Genomic DNA, 18,633 nt, shown 5'->3' with positions numbered 1-18,633 from the left:
GAAATCTCTCTAAGACTCAAGAGAAATGAGGAATGATGATGAGCATCATTCTAGGGAGTTTCCTTAAGAGACATAACCTCGGTGATACTCTCGTTAGTGGCAAATGTCTCCTTCAAGGGATCTGGAGAATCCCAAGAACCAAGCTAAGGGGATTGTGAATATATGTCTAGATGCATACTAAGAGTAGTATGACTTTTAGAAGTAGCTGCCGAAGCCAAAATAACAGCTTGATAGGCTTGTTTTGCTAGGTTGAGCGGCATGACATTGCCAAAAGAATCAACCTGATTGGGAGAAGGAACGATCCAGGGATTGCAAGAAGTAGAGATCATGTTGGCAGAAGTGACATGAGGAGGTCGGATGGAAAGAGTTCCCATAGGAGTAGAGTCTTTAAAAATACCCACCCCCACACTCCCATAAGGAATGTCGGTATTTCCCACATATGGCACATTGCCATTCAAAGAATAAGAAGAGAAAAAGGCTAACTGATCAACGATGACTACTTTCCCTTCATGAGGAAAACATAGCACACATAAGAAAGAAGAAACCAGGAAAAACATAGAATGAGTCCAACTTCATCCAAGCAGAAGGTTATAATTCAAATTCGCATCAACAACTTCTACTTCTAATTCAAAAATTTCCCTTCCAACGTGATGGGAAAACTCGTGAGAATATCGTAATGATGAGATCTTTTGTCATTAGAGGCTTCTAAGGTGTTCAAAGACTGGTTGAGAGGCGAAGAGCCTATAGTGTTCCAACATGAAACATACATGATGCAGGTGGAGGCACCCTCATCAATCACAGTCTGATGAATCATCTTCCCTTTTATAACGACTTGGATTAAAAACGCAAGTTGATGGGGAAGACGAGGAACATGATTTTCTAGGTCAAAAGTAATCAAATTTGAATATGTAGGGTCAATTCCTCCTATAGCGGATAGTAATGCTTTCCACTACATTGGACAAGTTTAAAGAACTTCCAAGGCAGACATCGCCGAAGGCGCTTGAGCTAAATCTTTGAAAATATTGTAATGTTGGGTAGCTTGCATATTCAAATTGTAAGATGATTTCTGAAGGACACCCTTGGGAGGTGGTCGAATAATGGAGTACTTACTAGGTCTATCAATATGAAGAGGATTGGAACTGGGTGGAGTAGAAGTAGAAGGTGTATCAGTAACTTCTTTCTCCATAGTCTGTTTGGGAGGAGTTTGATAGTCTTTTGACTAGGTGGCAACAGAAATAGGCATTTTTCCACTCATATAAATTTGAGAACCTAAAGATGTAGAAGATTGCGATTGTTCTACCAATTGGGTCTGTTGTGATGGGAAAGGTTCTTTCAGTACAACCAGTATATCTTGAGTTCCTTTTAACAAGTGAATAACTTCGCACGACAGGGACAATCCTTGGTATAGTGATCTTCTTCACAAATGAGGAAAGGATATTTGGGATTACGTTTAGACGCATCATTAGCAAATGCATTTGGAGGATCCTATTTTGGGGTATAAAATTTTTCTTTTCCTTTACCCTTATTTTTACCTTTAGTGTTTGATGTGGTAGACTGAATGACATTAACCTCAGAGGTTTTACCAGGATTTGGAGAGGGATTCGAAGGAGGATTAGATGCAAAATTCGAAATGAATTTTTTCTTCGAAGAAGCTTTACTGGAATTTTGAGTCATTGATTCAATAATACCATCAACAGGTGGTACATTTGGAGGTTTAGAAGATGTTGGATCCATAGATGATCTCAGAGCATCAAGAAAGAGATCATAAAACGTGCCAAATTGGGAATATCCCAAATCTAAATATTGGGCATGGGAAATGGCTTTATCTTCGGTTACAAAACCTCCCATAGGTATGTTTGTAGAAATTTTGTTGACGAATGATTTGGTAAAAAATTCAGTTAACAACTCATCAGGTATATCATAAAGTAGTAGTATTATGTTTAAAAGGCGCAAGAAGATTGGTACCAGTTTCATAGTGAACCAGTAATTGGAAGTGAGTATGGAAGGCCATTTCCAAAGAATTGAAGTCTTCATAAGCACCTTGAGGAAAATTGATGTACCATTTCGTAGTAGGACCCATAAGGGTTCGCTAGAAAAGACATAGAAAAATAGAGTCATCAACCTAGGAATTAGATGAACACCATAAATGGTAAGTCATAACGTGGGCCTCGGGGTCTTCTCCAGATTTTCCTTCAAATTTTGGACAATCGCCACGAATCTTAGTGGGAACTGAAGCCCAATAGGGTGAATGAAGTATTGGATCTTTAATGAGCCTTGACACATCCGACAGTTCCAACGTTGCTAGAAATGGAAATTGTGAGTTGAAAGTTATGGGAGGCCTTTGATAAGGCCTAAACTGTGGATTGCATCCTTGTTGGTATGGGTTCTACCCCCAAAGTGGTAGAATTTGACCATAAGGAGATTGATATTTCCCCCACTGAGGGTATTCTGACCATACAAAGGTGGATTTCCCCCCACAAGGGTGGATTTTGACCAGGGTAAGGTTGATACTGACCCACCATAGGCAGTTGAGAACCATAAGGTGAATAAAAATCTTGTGAGGCATATGGATTATAAGGTTGTTGTTGCAACTATTGACCATGGTGGTAAAATTGGTGGCCCTGTTGCTGTAGGGGTTGACCTTGTGATTGCAAGGGCTGACCTTGTTGATATAAGGGTTGGTTTTGCTGCTGCAAGGGATATCCTTTCTACTACAATAGTTGTTGGTAAGGCCCTTGTTGCACATAAGGGCCTGTTTGTACATAAGGTTGTTGTTGTACATAAGGTTGCTGTCGTTGGAAAGTTCCTTGTGGAATTTGTTGAGTTGCAGGTTGGTACTAATAAGTTCTAGCTTGAATTTGACTAGATGCCCCAAATGAGGGATTTGAACCAGGCTGCATTTAGGGGCCCTCCTATTGAGTAAAGGATGTATTTTGAGGATGTTGAGAGCCATACATAGGGTAGGATTGCTAGTAGGGTATCTGAGTCGAAAGAGGTTGTTGATATGGGTTCTAGCCTGATCCATATGGAATTGATGATCAGCCAAGATAAGGTACACTGCCAACATTTTGACTAGCTTCAGTAGCATGTGTTTGAGGTGCACTCACATGACATCCACCCGAAATAGGAGGTACATAAGGCAAAGGTGCTTGTTTCCTCCCATATAGTGGGATAGGTGGTGGCACACATTTTCCACTTAATGCATGACCTGAGGAACTTATAGGGACATTAATTGCTCTAATCGTATCTGTTGGTTATACAGGAACTGATGAAACTGTAGTCGGTATAGGAATTTAAGAGGCCACGTTTGAAACAAATACTAGAAGTAGACATGGCACCCGATGACCAAATGGGATTGTAATAAAGTGAAGATGCACTTGGAGTACCTGAAACCAATTGAGCCAAATATGTATAACTAGCTGGAAACAAAAGCTCATTGATTTCAGTGGGTGGTGGAGGTGCAACACTTCCAACATATGGATAACCTTCAGGTGGAAAGTCATAATCATAATCATTGTCAACACCAGGAGTATGAGTAGCTGAGACTTTTGGAGGACCTTGAGAAGAGGCTGGAAACTCACCTTCTGAAGCCATGGGTGGAAACAGTTGGCGATGAGGAATCTAAGATGGTCATGAAGGTAATAAATGACATGTTCATGACCTTCATCATCATCTTGCACCAGTACAATAGCAATAGTGATAGAAGATGAAGCTATATAAAGGAAATAATCACGATGATAGTTTGGAGGGTGCAATAAAGGAGCATTAATGAGGACAACTTTCAAGTCATCAAAAGAATTTTGAGCGGTCTCATTGCAAACAAATGGAGTTCCTTGCTTAGGTAATCAAGTGAATCCGGTAGGTAGCTCAACATAGTTAGGCACAAAAATATGAAGGAAATTCGCTTTCCATTGTAGACTCTATAATTGATGCAACGAAGAGGGAGGGGGTAGATTAACAATAACCTCAACTTTGAGAGGATCAAGACGAATACCATCCTTCGAAACAATAAAATTGAGAAGTCATCCAGACTCAACGTAGAAGACACACTTTTGCGGGTTAAGACTAATGTTATAATGTTGACAATGAAGAAAGATTTGTCGAAGGTGATTGGGATGGTCATGGCACTTAAGTGAATTAGCAGGAAGATCATCTAGATAAGGCTAAACGATTTTTTTAATGTCATGAAAATCATAACACATCTCTCATTGGAAAGTAGCCCCAGCATTCTTAAGGACAAAAGGGATATTTTTATATGCAAAAGTCCCCCACGGGCAGATAAAGGTGATCTTGTGTTGGTCAGACGGTGAAATGTTTATCTCATTATAACTAGAAAAACCGTCCATAAAGGAGAAAATCTCACTCCCAGCACATTCAACTATAATTTGGTCTATAAAAGGAGTGGGATAATTGTCTTTCAAACAGCCATGATTAATGTCACGGTAATCAAGACAGACGCAAATGGTGCCTTTTTTCTTAGTTACCGGTATGATGTTGGACACCCAATTTGTCAGAGGTATATGATAAAAACTAGCTTTAAGAAGTTTTTCAACCTCTGCCTTAATGGAATCCACTTTTCTAAGGTGCATAGGACAAAGCCGCTGATGAACGGGCTTCACGTTAGGATAAGTCATAATTTTGTGCAGGACCATACTTGGGTCAATGCCAAGCATTTCTTCATACGACCATACAAAAACATCTCGAAACTCTTGAAAAAGGCAAGTATAAAGCTTGATCTCATCAAGAGAACAAGTTACCCCAATATGAATGTGTTCAATGATACCAAGTTTAACAAAAATGTCAATAGGCATTGTTTGGGTAATATTACCCATGTTCCCTTCCAACCAGACTTCATGGGTCATGATAGGCGTATAAAGTGGTTGAGTCAGGAAATGAGAAGAGAACTTCTCAAGACATGTAGACATGACTTCCGGGTTAGGTAAGAATGAGGAACAATGATGAGTATCATTCCAAGGTGCTTCCTCAAGAGACGTAATTTCCATGATACTTTCATCAGTAGGAAATGTCTCAGTTAATGGATTGGAAGAATATGAAGAACCAAGCCAAGGGGATTGAGAATACGCGTCAAGGGACTTACTCAAAGCAGTGTGAATAGTAGATACCGAAGCCGAAGCCGAAAAAATCTCCACATAATTAATCTCGGTGGGGCTTAATGGCATGGCATCACCCCATGAATCAATGCGATCGGGAGGGGGAATGACCCAAGGATCAAACTTAACTGAGATCATGTTGACTAAGGCAACATTCGAAGGTGGGAGAGGAAAAATACCCATTAAGGTGGGATCTTTGAAAAGTCCAACCCCCACACTCTCATATGGAGCACCAATATGCTTCACGTAAGCAACATTGCCATTTGAGAAGGAAGAGGCAAAGAAAGACAATTGGTCGACTGTTGAAAATTTTCCCTTGATGAGGAAAATGGAGCATGCGGAAAAGAGAGGAGGCTACATAATGCATAGCATGGGTCCAAATCCACTCGAGTAGAAGATTATAATTAACATTTGCATCAACAATTTCTACTTTGACATTAACTATCTTACCTTCTAAGGTAATGGAAAGATTAGGAAGGACACCGAATGGTCGAGAATCATGTCCATCAAAGGCTTCCAATGTGTTAGGTGATTGGTTTAGGGTAGGAGAACCGATTGCCTTCCAACAAGACACATACATGATGCAGGTGGAAGCACCTTCATCAATGACAGTCCTGTGAATTGTCTTTTCATTAATTATCACCTGAATGAGAAAGGAAATCTGATGGGGTAAGTGCGGAACATGGTTTTCCAAATCAAAGAAAATGAGATTGGAATAAGATGGATCAACACCTCCAATGGCCGATAGTAATGCTTTTCGCTGAGAGAGACGACTTTGAAGGACCTAGAGGGCAGACATAGCTAATGGTGCTTGAGCTAAATCCTCAGCAATATTGTAGTGCTGAGTGGCCTGAGCATTTGGGTTATACGAGGACTTTCGTAGCACACCTCAAGAGGGTGGGCAATATTGGAATCAGGACTAGATCGCTCTATATAGAGATGACCAGAGGTAGACGGGATAGAGGAGAAAGGGGTACTTTCATGCTCTTTCCCTGTCGTTAGAGGAGGAGTTTGATAATCTTTATATTTGGTAGCCATATTTATAGGCGTATTCATCATAAACACTTGGGAACCTACGGAAGCAGAAGACTGAGGTTGGTCTTCCATTTGGGTCAGCTGGGATGGAAAGGGTTCTTTTAAGACAGCCAGGGTCCCTTTTAGCAAGCAACTAACTTTAGATCGTCGGGGACAATCCTTAGTGTAATGATCCACCTCATAGATGAGGCAAGGGTATTTCAGATTTCTTTGAGAAGCATCACCAGCGGAAGATTTTGGAGGGACCTGTTTTGGGACATCGACTTTGGCCTTGCCTTTGCCCTTCTTTTTACCCTTAGAGGCTTTGTTCACTACGGAAGAATAGGTAGCATGAACCTCAGAGGTCTTACCAGGACCAGATAAATTTCTAAAGGGATCATTGGAACCAATGTTCAAGACCGATTTCTGTTGGGAAGAAGATTTCGTGGGAGTCTGAGACATGAAACCAATCACTCCATCAACAGGTGGTGTATCCAGCGACTTCAATGATGTCAGATCTAATGATGGTATTGGAGCATCGGGTAACATCTCATATAATGTGCTAGATTGTGAGTATACTAGGTCCAAATACTGGGCATGAGAGATGGCTTGCTCCTTAGTAACACACCCACCCATAGCTATGTCCTTAGCAATTTTGTTGACAAATGATTTTGTGAACCTTCAACAACTCACCAGCAATTTCAAAATTGATGACGCGACGTAGACGTTGTTAGAGTCGGTCGTTTCATCCCTCCGTCAGAGATCAAAATCTCGTTTATTGCATTTCATCTTAGATGTCCCATTCAGTCCTGTCAGTTGCATTCCGCTAGGAGCATCAATCATCTGACGGAGGAGGCTTTCCACTCATGTTCCTCGTGTCTTGTACCTGCTGGTCTAATTTAGTTCATCAAAATTATTTTCAAATCAGTTGGAGTCATGCTTGGTTTTCTGTTCGCTAAAGACTCATTTTAAGGTTTTAGGATTCATTAGGTCTAGGGTGTCGCTTAGTTCAGTCTACAAAATGTCTAATAATGCCAGCAGGCACATGAGGGAGTTTCAAATAAGATTTTGTTGTAAAAATTTCATTGTGATAGTGCTCGATCATGACTTTTCTTCAAAACTCTGTTTTGAAGAAAAATCGTCAATTTCGTCTTTTGTAATAAATTCCATGTAATTTCAAAAATTTTTAGTTTTCAAATTGTTCAGGCGCAACCCTGGTCACCTTTTCCAAATTCCATGTCAGCTATCCCTGCAAAAAATCGACAAGAATTTCATCATTCCACTCAAAAAATCAAGTGGAAACAAAATCAGAGTTTGTATTAAAAGTGAAAGTGCCAAAGTTCTGCAAACATTACAAAGTGGTTTATTTGAAGTTAAAAATCAAATTCATTGGGAATATAAGATATTTTTTGTGGTTGAACAATTCATTGGTATGCCAAAGAATCCGAGTCAAACGTGGACGAAGAAAAACAGGGTTTTGAAGAACCGGCTGTGGGTGAAGTTCAGTCGCGGCGCACAGGAAGAAGGTCACGGCGCACTGGTAAGTCGCGGCACATAGAGCCGCACATCACCATGTTAATTACAATGTGCATGACACAAATACTGGTCGCGGTGCACTGGGTTGTGCGCGCGGCGCACAGAGCCAACAACCAGTTTTTTCATTGCCTTCGCTCCCATTTTCCCGGAGTAAGTCCGAATGACCTTGGAATTGTTATTGAATAGTGTTTGGTGTGGTTTCGAAGTTTGATTTGGAGAATTTGAATGTTGAAATTTAAACCGTATCCTCTTATGAAAACTTCTCTTAGGGTTGAATTTGAGTTTTAAAATTTGACTTTGGTGCCAAAATAATCTAACCCCTGTTTCCCTTTCCTATCACTGTAATCATATCATCATTTCCAATCCCCTATTCCCTTATGATCCCAAGTCACTCATTCCCCATTTATCCCTATCCTAAACCCTACAATTTTCACTTTTCCATATCAAACCCCAAATTCCTAAATACAGTCAAGTGACTGTTATTACTTTTGATTGTAATTACATACACCCATTGTCCATATTTCCCACAGTCCTTTCCTATTTGGCACACATTTGGTGATTGGAAACAAAGCACCAAATTCTCATTTTCAACAAGTCAAACATTCACTTGGCATAGACTTGTAACACCATGACAGACACTGAGTCATCATATGAACAAGACAGTGATTCTACCACAGAGCTTCATGCATCGAGGAGGCCTCGTAAGGGTGGCAAACATGTCAGAGAAGAGCCCACCTCATTGACTCAACTGTAGGCTTGCCCACTTGCCATGATGTGTTTCAAACAGCAGTCATGCTTTCAGTATTGTGAAATGATTACTCAGATTCAGCATCATCACGAGTTGGCTCGGTTGTTTGTTTTACATTTGCATAATGGTCAGGTAACTCTTGCTGGTGTAAATTTCACCTTGACACCAGAGACCATTTCTCAAGCGACAGGAATACCGAATGTAGGTGAGGAGTGGAACAAAAGATAGCAGGTAGAAAGAGTACATTATGAATCATACATCGGGCCCAGCTATGTGAAACAGCTCAACAGGGTGTTCCCATTCCGGTTTTCGAAAGAATTCTATGTGTCGTTGATGAGACTCATTATCAGATACTTCAGTTGTGAGGGCCGCTTCTCGTGCCTCTATGCATACCATATTAGATTATTGATGCATTTCATGAGAGTGAAGATGATGAACATTCCATATTTCATGTGCCGAAACATTGAGAGGATGACTACTCTTGTACAGAAGAAGACTCCTGAACAGCAGTACAACAACGTTTACCATTATGCGCTCATCAAGATCATTGTTGTACATCAGCCTGGCTTGTAGGGTATCACATGGGAAGATTTCATTTCCCGTGAGTTCTTCACAGCTTCAGTAGCTCATCAGGAGGTTTCCATGATGTAGGTTAACATTCACATCAGTATGGAGGTCGGAAGGCAGAGACTGCTAGTGTGCCGACATATGTCACCTATCAGAGAGGCATGAGAGAATTGTTTGCAGTAACCCGACGAGTACTATCTCCACCTGGGGTGGAAGGGGTCTCATTGCCATCATTAGTAGCACAGGTACAGGTACAAGACAAAGGCAAGAAGCCTATGCAGGATGAGGGCCCTTCAGGAGGCCAAGGCACTGATTTCATACTCATCAATGATGATGTGAGCTCTCCTAGCTCAAAGCTGAAGGAGGTCATTCAGGAGCAGAAGGCTGAGATAGATGCATTGACCAACAAGTTGCAGAGAGCTCAATGGGTCATAAACTATTTGGAGCAGCGAAACAAACAATTGGAGGATCAGCATACAGTCATGGAGTTGCAAAACATCCGTGAAGACCGGCAGGCTGCCCAAAGAAGCCTAAATGAGATGACACCCATTCAGTAGGAGATAGAGGCTGATCGAGAGATTTGGCTTGAGAGGGTCAATATTCATCTTGAGAAGTTGTTGGCGAAGGCAAACAAAGACAAGGACATGCTCAGGCACATGAAAAATCATTATTGGGCACGAACTCATGTTTGTAAAGCAAGGATCAAAATCTTGAAGGCAAGACTAAGGAGGGCACTAAAACGACGCAAAAGGAATGATAGGCTCCAAATCTTGGCTGAAGCTTCTTTGGATGAGCATGATACTTGATGATGGACCTTTAGTTCAAATTTCAGCAAATTTGGAGAAACTTTTGTCAATTTTGAATTTTTTGGCTTCAAAACAGATTTTCCTGCCCAATGCGAAGCGCCACTTGGCGCGCGCTTATAATTGGGGGGTCCTCTGGAGGAAACTTTGTATTTCTAGATTTTTTATAAAACTTTATACATGCTCATGAATTACCTAAGGATTTCATCAAGTTCTATTGCCTAAAGGGTCAAAAACACACAAAAAATGACCTCTCTGCCACCTTTTTCACCCACAGGAAGCAGTGTTGGGCGATTGGATGTTTGGAGGGGCAAATGTACACCAAATCTAGAAATTCCACTTGGGTTGGAAAGTAGACAGGCAGGGCTTTCCAACGAGCTATCATGAGCTCAATTTGAACTACGGTAAGGCCCTCAAAATCAGCCTCAAATTTGTGTTATGCATACAGGTTTCAGGCGTGGCGCATAGGGAAATTTGGCCTATTTTTCACTCAACAGCTCCGAATTTCACCCAATTTTGACTAGTTTCACTTTCTCGTGTAACTCTTGATTCATCTTGATGTAAATTCATGACTTTGATGTAATTTTGGCACATTGATACTCATCCATGTAGATTCATTCACTAAAAGGTGAAAAGATAGTGAATGAATTAGTTTCCTTTTATATAGAGGCAAGTTGTTTCATTGCCTATTTTTTAGTTCCCTGTTTAGATATAGTTAAAACAGCTCCTAGAATGATGAGCTCGACCCCTAGAGGCATGGGAAAGAGTTAGGCTTGTCTATATCATGTAACTTCTCAATCATTGTCAGGGTTGGACACTTGGGATTGCTTGGCACTCCATTGTACATCTGATTTCTGCATTTTTGGCAAAGGAAAGACCTGGGTTTGTAGCACTTTTTGGGATCCCTGTGGCTCTGTGTTTTGATGGTGTTCTTCTCTATGTAATTTGTAATTTCACTAATATTTGTGTGTACCACTTCCTTTATCTTTTGCTTCTAAAATTAAACAAATGAGTGACAAAGGTAGAATTCATTAGCTTGTTGTGCTCTGCCTTTCAGTTTTGTTTAATTTTCAATGTTTTCTTCAGTTTGAAGAGGATCCTTGACACCCTCTTGCCCTCTTCAGCTTCTCACCAGTCTGAACCCTCCATCTTTACAAATCAAAGCATCAAAACGATTGCCTTTCTTGCCCCAATCAGAACTCTGCAAAACTGGCCTTCATCCTCGGACCCAAATTTGCCTTTCCCTTGATTCCAACAAAACCCCCAAAAAATCAAATCAAATCCTTGCACTTCATACCTAGCCTAAAATTAGAAGATATTTCAGTCATCTCAAGCCCCATAGATCATAATTTGCTGAGATTGACCCGGAGAGAGCCCTCTCCTGTCCTGGTAGGGCTAGCTACCAGGTTAAGCGTGGTTTGATGTTGGCCCTGCATCCTACCTTCCTCAGCCTGAGGTACATCTAGGCACTAACATAGTGGCGACCATACTGGGGAAACTAAATTATTTGTTTTTTGGTATTCTTCATTTTATAAACTACAGATGGAGCCTGAAGATTAGCCAAGTAGCCTTCGAAACGCTTTTGCTTTGCATTAGCACAAGTAGATAAACGCTACTTCAGTCAATCTCGAGTCTAGTCTTATAAACAGAGTATCTAACTTGCAGATCACGCCAATACATCTGATAATTCTAAGCTTTTGGATGATAAGTTTAGGATTTGATATGCTAAACAAGTTATTAATGTCCTTTTGACTTCTTGAAATAATAGCACACTGGCTTCCAGAAGACATACCAGAGCAAATCTAGATCCTGATCCTCCTCCTGTCTACGAAAATCCCAATCTTATTCCAAGAATCATTCGCCAAGTTCTATCATTCCCGTGTTCAAAGCTCAATCATGTCCTGTTGGTTTTGAGTATATTGAGGATCTTGAATTTGATGAGTAATTTGAGTTGTCTTTGTTCGAAACCAAATCTGAAAGTGTCGTTGCTTCAACTGCCTTAAATCTTGAGTTTGTTAGAAATCTTGAAACTGAAAGGGCCAATAAATCCATTGATGATTATATCTTGAACCAGCTCCAAACTTCAATTGTGGCTTATAATATTGTTGATTTTCTAGAGATTGCTTCTACAACCCTTGGGTCATCTGCAATTGCATCTAGTTCAAGAGTTCCCACCGAACCACCTTTCATTCCTACCATTCCTATGCAGCCTACTGTTTCTAATAAAAAATCTGCAGTAATATCACCTCCATCTACTCCTTCTACTCCTAAAATAGCCAAGATTTATTCACCGCTGCATACACCTCCTCATACCCCCCATACATCAGCTCCACCTACTCCCCCAGCATCACCAAGACTGATTGTAAATCCACCAAGAGCAATGGCTGCTCGTTTTGCACCTCTTGTACTGCCTCAAAATATGGATAATATGTCGACCGACTATCAAAGCAAAATTCCTTTGTTTGATGGCACTCCTCATGGTGTCACAGCTCAACAACATGTGGGCAAAATGATAGATTTCTTCGATCTTCATGAGATTGATGCAGAAAATGTAACCATGAGACTTTTTATACAAACATTTGGTGGTGAAGTAAGGAAATGGTTCAGGGCCTTTCCGGCTTCAAGCATCACTACATTGGACGCTCTACAGAGATAATTCTTAAACCACTATGAAGTGAAGAAAAATCCCCTTTAGATTCTTTCCGAGTATGAGAACATCAAATGAAATGCTGGTGAGTTTGTTCAAGATTATTGTACTAGATTCAATTCAGTTTACAATGCAATCCCTGATCACATAAAGCCATCCATGGGGCTAGCCTTGATTAAGTTTCTGGATGGTTTTGACACTGATATGGCTTACCAATTAAGAGAAAGAGATCCAGCTACTTTAGAAGACATGCAGAAGATTGCGGTCAGTGTTGAAGCAAACCTGCTGGCCAAGAGAGCTAGAACAAGAGCTGAAAAGAAAGTCACGATAAAAGAAGAGTCTTCCTCATCAGATCAAGTGCTTCGAAAGGTGGAACAGGTGCTTGATAGACTAAAACTTGACAAGCCTGAACCACAGATCAAAAATCCTAATTTTCATGGCCAGCAACAGCCCCAATACATGATCAAATAAAGAGAGCAGCGAGCCCAAGATCAAACAGCGCTGCAGCAAGTGCAGACACCTCTACAACAGAATGTTGTACTTGGTCCGGAATTAGAAGAGGAGGAGACATGCCAATTTACATCACTAAAGATGAGGAGTACCCCGAGAATCCAGCTGAATGAGGGGATGAAAATTTTATTTTGGCAAATGAGATGGTGCTTGAGGAAGAGTCCGATGATTACCAAAGAGGATATATGGATGTTTTGTTAGCTAAGCAGCGACAATATTCACTTCGAAATAGAGATGTGCTGGTAAATCCAATTCAGAAAAGGAAGGAGGTAGCAGCGTCAAAGAATGATCCTACTAATGTGCAGAAAAAGGGGAAAGAGACAGCTGATCCTGGCTGCAACAAAATGACATCAGAAAGTGAAAGACAAAATTAGCCAAATGTGCCAAAGGAGAAAGTGGAAAAGAAAGATGTTCCAGCAAAAGAGGTAGACAAAGTTTCAGTTTTTAACTTAGAAAATGAAATTGCTAAGTTGAAAATATCCATTCCTTTGACCGAGTTGATGAAGAACAACAATTATAAAAGTCAGGTGTCTAAAATTTTGAGCTTAGATCCATCATCAGACATGGTAAATGTGGAGGATGACAGTCCTGAGTTGATATTTAGGCCAGCATTGGAAGTTCAGTCCCAAGATAGTGATGTTGCTCCTTTATATATCAGTCTCAGCATGCATGACTTTGTTTTACATAATGCTATGTTTGATTCTGGAGCTTCTCATAATCTTATGCCGAAAGCCATCATGGAGAAATTGGGATTGGACATCACTAGAAAATACCATGACCTTTACTCTTTTGATTCTAGTAGAGTAAGGTGCATTGGACTTATCAAAGATTTGGTGGTCAGTTTGGATCAGATTCCAGCTAAAAATGTTTTGATGGATGTGGTAGTGGCAGATATACCTCCTAGATTTGGCATGCTTCTTTCCAGATCTTGGGGAGCAAATATTAAAGGGACAATGCAACTTGATTTCTCCTATGCTACGATTCCCGTGTTCAGACAGATGAGGAAACTATACCAGGAGCAGAAAATGAAGTACATGATTACTAGCAAGGAGAAACTGGTAAATCATCCAATCGACTATGTACATAATGATCTAGAGTCATTTGTTTTGTGTTAAGATAGTTTTAATGATGTAAATAGCCAACTAGTGGAAGTATAAGACATTCTTGAGATTACTGAAAATTTTAGAGAAGTCTTGAGACAAGAGCGGCAAAGACTTGATGGCACCACTGTAAAATCAGTAGTCCGACAGCAGCAACATAATGATGGGAAACAAGGTAAAGAAAAAGAGTTTCAGTATAGGGAAGAGGATGAAACAGGCCTATGGAGTATGGACTTTGATGGCGCTGTAGGAAGGGAAGGTGTTGGAATTGGCATTTGGATACGCAGCCCGGTTTTCGCCCCAAACAAAGTGCCGAGTAATGTAATGGTCTGCTCTTATAAATTAGCTTTTGACTATTCAAGCAATGAGGCTAAATATGAAGCTTTGATTGCTGGTTTGAAAGTTCTTAGAAAATTAAATGCTAAGAGGATTTCAGTGTATGGCGACTTTGAGTTAGTTATCAAGCAGGTGAAAGGCGAGTACCAAGCAAAGCATCCTTGAATGCGGGCCTACCGCAATGCGGTGTTGGATATCTTGAAAGTGTTTTTGGATTACACTATAACTTGTGTGCCCTGTGCTCAGAATGTCATTGCAGATTCACTTGCAACAGCAGCAAACAATTTGAAGATTCCTATGAACTCAAACAATAAGTTCGAGATTCATGTGAAGCATCGCCCGGCTATGCTCGACAATCAAAGGTATTGGCAAGTCTTCCAAGATGATGATGAGATCGATGAATTTCTGCAAAATAAAGGTAAATTCAAGGACATTTCTATTGACATGGAGTATGATGATGGTGATGAGAATATGGAAGTCAATCAAATGGAAGTTTTGCAGCCCAAATACAACATCATTCCTAAAGGTCTAATACCTTTAGAGGAGCTTTTCGATTAGGACGATGTGGCTAAAAAACTGACCTTTTTGCCAACCGAAAAGGGAGTTGAATATGTGAACATTGGATCAACTGAACATCCCAAGATGGTAAAATTATCGAAGGTGCTACCCCCACAGGTAAAGGAAAAATATATCAGTTTGTTATCCTCTTTTACTGATGTATTCTCTTAGTATTATTTAGATTTGAAGGCATATGACACAAGTATAATTCAGCATGTGATCCCAATCAAGCCAAATCAAAAGCCTTTTCGCCAAAAGCTAAGAAGAATCAATCCAAAGTTGTTGCCCTCAATCGAAAAGGAGGTGAACAGGTTGTATAAAGCTGGTATTGTAGTCCCTATTAGATTTTTAGATTGGATTTCGAACTTGGTTCCCATCCGCAAGAAAACAGGTGAGATTCGGTTATGCATTGATTTTAGAAATCTGAGCAAAGTCTCCTTGAAAGACAATTATCCATTTCCCAAGATGGATCACATACTTCAGCGAGTAGTTGGAGCATCACAGATGTCACTACTTGATGGTTATTCGAGTTATAACCAAATTTTGGTCCATGAGGATGATCGTGACAAAATGGCATTCACCACTCCGTGGGGAACTTTTCATTATGCAAAGATGCCATTTGGATTGAAAAATGCTGGTGAAACCTTCCAGCGGGCGATGGATATAGTGTTTGTCAATGAAAAATATGTTTTTCTAGTTGGTTATCTTGATGAATTAACCGTTTTCTCTAATACAGATGAAGAGCACCTCTATCATTTGAAGGTTGTTTTTCAGTGGTGTAGGAAGTATGGATTCTCACTCAATCCAAAGAAAAGCTTGTTTGCCATGGATGAAGGCAAGCTTCTCGGGCATATAATCTCAAAGGAGGGTATCCGCATTGATCCAGCTCGGGTGGAGGCCATTCAAAAGATTGATCTCCCACGAAGTAAGAAAGAAATCCAATCTTTCAATGGTAAGATAAATTTCCTATGCCGCTTTGTTCCCAATCTTGCAGAACACTTAAGAGAGATCACAAACATGCTGAAAAAGGATAGTGCAGTAAGGTGGACCGAGGAAGCAGTTAAGTCTTTTAATTTGGTGAAATTATCTCTTTCTTCAGCTCCGACTTTGATCAGCCTGAACTATACACAGGATTTTATTTTGTTTTCCTTTGCCTCGGATCATACTATGGCAGCAGTCTTGATGCAGAAGAGAGACCAGCTCGAAAAACCAATTGAATTCTTTAGCAGAACCATAAGGGATGCAGCATTGAAGTATAATATTATTGAAAAATAGGCCCTTGCATTGGTAAAAGCATTGAATGATTTTCGGGTTTATATTTTGCATTCTCACATCCTTGCTTATGTTCCTAATGCTGCTATCAAAGATGTCCTAGTACAAACAGATTCTGAGGGAAGGAGAGGCAAATGGATAGCTGCCTTGCTGTAATATGATGTAGAAATCAAACCGACAAAGCTCATTAAAGGACAGGGGCTGGCAAAACTTATGGCTGAGTCAAATCTGCACGCTTTGGACATTAATCTAATTGCTGCTATGTCTGGGGAAGATGAAGACAATCTGCCCACTCAGGTATCGGAAATTTTCCTCCTTTCTTCTTGGTATTCGGACATTGTTTTTGTGCTTCAAAATCTGTCATCACCTCCCGGAATGGCTAAGAACAAAAGTAGTACATTGAAGTTGAAGGCTGCTAAGTTTTGTATTTTGAATTCTGCACTTTATTGGAAAGATCTCGGTGGTGTTTTGTTGAATTGTTTGGTGGAAGAAGAAGTGAAGCAGGTCATGGAGGATTTCTATAAAGGAGATTGCGAGGGTCACCTTTTTTGGAAAACAACGGCCAACAAGATTTTGAGAGCCGGATATTATTGGGCGACACTTTTTGCTGATGTGTATAAGACTGTCAAAAGCTGTCATAAATGTTAGATTTTTGAAGGAAGATAGAAATTACAGCCTTTTCCACTTAATCTTATTGAGATAAGCGCCCCTTTTCAGCAGTGGGGTTTGGATTTCATTGGTGAGATCCATCCTCCTTCCTCAACTTAGCACAGGTGTATCCTCATGGAGACTGATTATTTCACGAAATGGATCGAAGCAATTCCCACCAGGAAAGCTACGGATATGGTAATAATTTCATTCCTTGAGAATAACATTTTGTCTCGTTTTGGTTTCCCGAATAAGTTAATCACTGATAATGCAACAGCTTTCAAATAAAAAAGGATGGTTTAGTTTTGTAATAAGTATCACATCACTTTGGGACACTCAACCGCTTATCATCCACAAGGCAATGGATTGGCGGAGTCTTCCAACAAATCTTTCGTTATCATAATTAAAAAGTTGTTGGAAATAAATAAAAAAGGTTGGCATAAGAAATTAGTTAATGCACTTTGGGCAGACTGAGTGAGTCAAAAGAAATCCATTGGTATGTCCCCCTTTGAGTTACTATATGGAGTTGACACAATGTTCCCTACTTCTCTCGCAGCTCCGGTAGTCAAACTTCTTCAGGAAGCTAGCAGTGAAGAAGATCATATGTAGAGAAGACTAAATCAAATGATTCATTTGCAGCAAATGAGAGAAGTGGTTTTCCAAAACACATTCACGCTGTAGGAGAGAATTAAGAAAATCTATGACAGAAAAGCAATGGCAGACAAATTCCAATTGGAGGAAGTGGTGCTAAAATAGGATGCAAGGAATGAGGAAAAGGGTAAGCACGGTAAGTTTGAAAATCTTTCGAAAGGTCATTTAAAATTTTTGCATATCAGGGTCAGAATACTTTTCTTCTCAACGAGATGAACGGGGAAGATTGTCCAGGAGGGTCGGTCAATGGTCGGCTACTCAAGCAGTACAATTTCTGAGATGTTTTATGTTGTTTACATTGTCACTATATATACCATTTTATTTCAGTATCATTACAAGAGTGTGTTGTGATCTTTTCTTCAGTTTGGGACCCGAAGTGAAGGCTATAATTCTGAAGAATGATTTCACCTTTGGTTTGAGTGTGTCGAGTCTTGTTTTTAAGTCATTTTGGTTTCAAAATTGAGTCGGTTTGAGTCAAGTTTCAGTCAATAAATGAGTCAAAAGTCTTGTGTCAGTTTGTCAAGTTATCGATTCCATAGCCCAATGGACGAAGGCACTGTCTATCTCTCCCAGAGATCTATAGTTCTTGGCACCTCCAAGGATCTACCATCCCCATTGGAGCCAATGTTAGAGTCGGTCATTTCATCCCTTCGTCAGAGATCAAAATCTCATTTATTGCATTTCATCTTAGGTGTCTCATTCAGTCCTGTCAGTTGCATTCCGCTAGGAGCATCAATCATCTGACAGAGGAGGATTTTCACTCATGTTCCTCATGTCTTGTACCTGCTGGTCTAATTTAGTTCATCAAAATTATTTTCAAATTAGTTGCAGTCATGTTTGGTTTTCTGTTTGCCAAAGAGTCATTTTAAGGTTTTAGGATTCATTAGGTCTAGGGTGTCACTTAGTTCTGTCTGCAAAATGTCTAATAATGCCAGCAGGCACATGAGGGAGTTTCAAATAAGATTTCATTGTAAAAATTTCATTGTGATAGTACTCGTTCATGACTTTTCTTCAAAACTCTATTTTGAAGAAAAGTCATCAATTTTGTCTTTTGTAATAAATGCCATGTAATTTCAAAATTTTTCAATTGTCAAATTCTTCAGGTGCAACCCTGGTCACCTTTTTCAAATTC

Source organism: Pinus tabuliformis, chromosome 4_2 (assembly GCF_031772625.1).
Source record: "Pinus tabuliformis cultivar Carrire ecotype Pingquan chromosome 4_2, CPIR1, whole genome shotgun sequence".
NCBI lineage: Eukaryota > Viridiplantae > Streptophyta > Pinopsida > Pinales > Pinaceae > Pinus > Pinus tabuliformis.
The sequence above is the reverse complement of the archived record's forward strand: the minus strand, read 5'-3'. Positions refer to the sequence as shown.